This window comes from Rutidosis leptorrhynchoides, chromosome 2 (assembly GCF_046630445.1).
Source record: "Rutidosis leptorrhynchoides isolate AG116_Rl617_1_P2 chromosome 2, CSIRO_AGI_Rlap_v1, whole genome shotgun sequence".
NCBI classification, from domain to species: Eukaryota; Viridiplantae; Streptophyta; class Magnoliopsida; order Asterales; family Asteraceae; genus Rutidosis; species Rutidosis leptorrhynchoides.
The window spans coordinates 259663526-259669690 of NC_092334.1; positions in this window are offsets into that span (position 1 = coordinate 259663526).

Genomic DNA, 6165 nt, shown 5'->3' on the forward strand with positions numbered 1-6165 from the left:
TTTATTTATCGTCATTTAATTTCTGTTATTTAGTTTACGCACTTTAAATATCGGGACACGTATACAAGGTTTTGACATATCATATCGACGCATCTATATATATCATTTGGAATAACCATAGATACTCTATATGCTGTAATGATCGAGTTCTCTATACAGGGTTTGAGGTTGATTCTATAATAATATATATGGTTTGAGTTGTGATCGAGTCTGAGACGTATACGGGTCATGACATGTATTAATTAATTCGAATATAATATATTAAACTATATATGAATTACTGGACTGTTAACTGTGAACTATCGACTGTGGACTAATAACATTGGACAATTAAAATGAATTAAAATATTAATTATAACATATGAAACTAAACATTTCTTCAAGTTTGCCACTTGATTTCATCTCAAACCTCATTTGTACCTTGACGATTACAATCTGCGTTCAAACCTTTCATGATTCTTGAAAACACCTCGATTGAGAGGATGAACCAACCACACTTCATCTACAAAAGAAAAGATTGATGTATATAGTTATGCACCTGAAAAACTCTCGGAAACTGAGTAAACGTTTAACACGTAGCTGTGCTAATTCCTTTAGTGTTATTATCACCCAAAATAACTTTGCGGTTCTTTTTCAAAATAGCCAATTTTATCACAGCTTCAGCAAGACAACTTCAACTTTTCATTCAAAACAACCTTATTATAACCTTGATATATATGCGTGCTCATTTATTGTTACTAGAGAACCTTTTATATTCCACCATATTACCATCAGCGTTTAATCATCTAAAAACACAATTCTTTTGAAACCATCTCAGATTGATAACCGATGATTTAGATATGGCTGCATTAAATGCAGAGGAAATAGTAAAATTGTAGATGGCCTAAATGGCCAAGAGTTTGACGATAAAGAATAGAGTGTTGGGAACGCTCGATAGAAAATTCGGTACTGAAAGACGGATTGAGCTAACCATGAAGGAGACCAAGGACAAAGACAAGGACCAAACTCTATATTTAAAGAATCCAGATAATTCTGGATCCGATGAAATCTTTAGAGAATATCTTGTTCCGAAGTCATGTTAAAATCTTGTGGAAAGGTTTTCTTCATCAACTTCCGAACTTAGAAATTCTAAAATATCATCATAAATATCTTCAATATTTTTGAGGATATTTTCATAAATATTCATGTCCGAAATTATCTACCTCTTCGTGTTTTCAGTATTTCATTATATTGGAAAATTCAGTAAAATCTAATTTTTAATTATGAATGAATTGTGGAGAAGTGTAGGGAATTGAAGCATGGGTTCGTATAATATAATGACGCCTGGCCAACGTGATTATATTACAGTAAGTCATGCTGAGTTTCTAATGAAACGTGATGATGGTTCACAGTAGATTATACCATCATCATGTGTCATGTTACATAACTCTTTCATTCTACATAACCTCCGAACATATCAAGAAGAATATATTCTTGATAGTTCTATCATCTGTAATTTTGATAAATTTGAAAATCAAATCGTGCTATCACGTTCCACCCTGCTTAGAACATTATAATCATTCAAAACTCTATATCTACGAGTTCTGGACCATTATTCGCTTGACTTGAAGTCGGGAAGAGAAAACAAGAGCATGGAGCTCCGAAAAATAAAGGAAGATATAAATCCGATCACAAACACAGGAAATACAAACCGTGTATATCAATGTTTATCGCCACATAAAGACACGGGAGAATTAAAAACATTATAATCCCAAGGGCGAAGTAGAAGAAAATAGATTCCTCCGGTGGTAAATGGAAAGAAGAATGACAGATACGATAGTCAGAATAAAAACAAGGATCAGAATTGGATTAAGCATTGTTACAATTTTTAGATGTATGAATTAGGGAAGAAATATAAAAATGGTGAGAATAATAAAACAGAAGAGGTCAATTTATAATGAAATTACCTGACAGAGCAATTGAGACAGATGATCGCATTTAATTATAGAGATCTTAATTTCCCTAAATCCCGAAGAATCAGATCTTATAGATTTCAAAGATTTTCTTTTAAATCCCTTGAATTCCGGAATTCAACAAAGACAACATCAAAGGTTAAGACGCACCTTATTTTCTAAATTCAACCATGACTAGTCAAAAGTTATGATGAAACTTGTGTTTCTCATTTCACTATTTAGTGATAGCTTCACTCGTACTCTTCGAATAATCGAATTATTTTATCTGTATTATTCAATAATGATAAAACTCTAATTATCAGCTCATATTCTTCAAGAAAACATATTTATTGTTAGCCATGACGACCTCACTCAAATTTCGGGATGAAATTTCTTTAACGGGTAGGTACTGTGATGACCCGGGAATTTTCGACCAAATTTAAACTTAATCTTTATATGGTTTCGACACTATAAGCAAAGTTTGTAATGTTGAGTCTCGAAAGTTGTGAAATATTTTTCATGGATTCAGTTACCCTTTGACTATTCCCGACGATTCACGGACAAATGTGTGTAAATAAATATGTAAATATATATATATATATATATATATATATATATATATATATATATATATATATATATATGTGTGTGTGTGTGTGTATGTGTGTGTGTATATACTAATTTGTATTAATATAATACCATTTAATCATTTGAGTTAAACATGTAAAGTAATTTATAAAATAAATAATATATTATTAAAATAAATAAATAAATATAAATTAAGTACACAATTAATATTATATGTATGTTGTAATATATCTAATATATATAACTATTAAATATTCAAATGTGTTATAATAGGTATTACAAAATTTATAAAATATACATTATATTAAATTTAAGTATGAGTTAAAATTTAATTATTATATTACTATCATTATCAACATTGATATCTGTAGTATTAACAGATTTAGATTAATTTAAGATATATATATATATATATATATATATATATATATATGAGATTTGATATGTGTAAATTGTTATATCAATATTATTACTACTAATTTTATTATTAGTATTAATATTAATATTTGTAGTATTAATATTATTATATGAAATTTGATTTATACAAGTATTGTCATTAACCTTATTATTATCATTACTAAATCTATCATTACTATTATTAGTTTCATTATTATTAAAATTAAAATTTAAAAATAATATATATGTAATTATCATTATTATTAATATTATTATTATTAGTATGATAATTATTATTAAAATTAACAGTATTATTATTTTTTTTACATAATATCGGTATTAGTTATTATTATAAATTATATTATTATTATTATTATTATTATTATTATTATTATTATTATTATTATTATTATTATTATTATTATGAGTATTTTGATTATTAATAAGATATATTTATAATTACTAATAAATACGTGTAAATAAAAATTGTTTGAATCCAGTCTCCTTGTTACAATCAAACTGTACGCAAATTTTGTTTCTGCCTTTAAATTATCACAGGATCGATTATCAAATTGCCATTACCAAACAAAAGCAGTTAGAAAATGATTTCTTTTCCTTACTTTTTTTCTACAAATCGATTTTATTTGTACTTCTTGTCGAGGCTTCGTTAACTGTCAATCTCAAATGTCAAATAACAAACTGTGATTAATTATTAAACTGCCTTAATCACCTCATATAATGTAAACTGAACATTTAGAAATTAAATCAGAAAACTCAAGGAAAAATACATCGACTACCCTGTTCTTCATTTTTTTTCTTCCAAATCTCGAATTCGAATCAAATTTCTATAAAGTTTCAATTCCCAATTCTTCGAAACAAAGACGAATTCGTGAGTCAAAGTTTTATTTTCAAAAGTCAACCATTTTCTTCTTCGTTAAATTCGAGTAATATGTTACGATTTTGATTCAATTGATGATTTCACAATATTATAGAAGCGATTTAGAAAATAGTTCGTGAAGGAATCATTATCTAAAAATTCCTAAAAATCAAAAATCAAATATTTTTTTTTCATTATCCTCGTGGAACAGCAGCAACATTATTTTTATTTTTTTTGTTTGCTGTTGAGTTCAATAACATGGCTAACTCGTTTCTGGTTTGTTCCTAAACTTAAAACCAATTCGTATTTTGTTTTGATTCAATCCAAGGTCGAGTTGATTAGTTTGTGAAGATGATGAAGATATAAGAACTCAGTAATTCGGTTTATAGTTATTTAAATGGGTATCTAAATCAGAAAAGCAGAAATAGTTAAGTGGTTTAGGATGTTGGGGTGTGAGCGGGAGGTCACGGGTTCGAGCCCGACTCGGGACATTTTTTTTAGGAAAGGCTTGTTGAGGTAGTTTATTATCTTCTTTATTATTACTACTATTATTATTAGTATTATTATTATTGTTATTGAAAATGATATTGTTATTTTTATTACTAGTATTAATTTAGTATTGTTAAAATTGCTATTATTACTAATATTATTATCATTACATAGTATTATTGATATTATTATTTCTAATATTACATATGTTTTATTATTATTATTATTATTATTATTATTATTATTATTATTATTATTATTATTATTATTATTATTATTATTATTATTATTATTATTATTATTATTATTATTATTATTATTATTATCATTATTATTATTCTTATTATCATTATTATGAACGTAATACAATTTATCATTATAAATATTATTATTAGTATCATTTTATAAATTGTTAGTATTATTATTGTTATCATCAACAAAAGTATTAGTAATAAAATTATTACCGACGTTATCATTTATTATTAGTATTATGGTTATAGACACAACTATGAATAATATTATTATTATTATTATTACTAACGTATCATTTTAGTGCTATTATTATGATTATGATTAAGATTATTATTATTATTATTGTTATTGTTATTATAAAAGTAATACAAGTTATAATTATTTTCACTAATATTAGTATTAATATTATTTTTGTAATTATTAATATTACTACTATTATTAACATAAATATTTTTTTTAAACAATACCGTTATTATTATTAGTATTATCATTATCAAGAAAGTTATTATTATTAGTAAATCATTATTTTCAAAACTATCATTTTGGTTACAGATAAATATTTTGACCTAACATATATATTATAATTGTATTAATAGTTTATATACCTATATATAAAAACATATTAACATTATTTACATAAAAACTTATATATAACAAACCAATGGATTTTAGATATAATACTAACCATATATATATATATATATATATATATATATATATATATATATAGATATATTAATATAATTAAATATATAGTTATTAATCATTTTAAATATATATACAACGTAAAAATATATATAACTATATAAGTAATAATCATTTCAAATATATATATACAAATTAAATAAATAATATATAAGGATATAGTATATGAAGTTCGAGTACGGTTATGTGTATTAATGAATATACAAATGATATAGGTTCGTGAATCCGAGGCCAACCCTATACTTGTTCAATGTCGTCATATGTATTTTTACTACAAAATACATTAGGTGAGTTTCATTTGCCTTTTTACCCTTTATATTTTTGGGCTGAGAATACATGCGCAACTTTTATAAATGTTTTACGAAATAGACACAAGTAATTGAAACTACATTCTATGGAAGAATGATCGAAGCCAAATATGCCCCTTTTTGCTTGGTAACCTAAGAATTTGGAAACCGATCTCCAAATTGACGCGAATCCTAAAGATAGATCTATGGGCCCGACGAACCCCATCCAAAGTACCGGATGCTTTAGTACTTCGATGTTTTTTTTCTCATGTCCGAAGGATTTCCCGGAATGATAGGGGATATTCATATATGCATCTAGTTAATGTCGGTTACCAGGGTTCAATCCATACGAATGATTTTTGTCTCTATGTATGGGACGTATATTTATGAGAAATGGGAAGTAAAATTCTTGTGGTCTATTAAAATGATGGAAATGATTTTTATGATAAACTAATGAACTCACCAACCTTTTGGTTGACACTTTAAAGCTTGTTTATTCTCAGGTATTAAAGAAATCTTCCGCTGTGCATTTGCTCATTTTAGAGACATTACTTGGAATCATTCATGACATATTTCAAAAGACGTTGCATTCGATCCGTCGAGTTCATCAAGATTATTATCAAGTCATTTATAGTTTAGA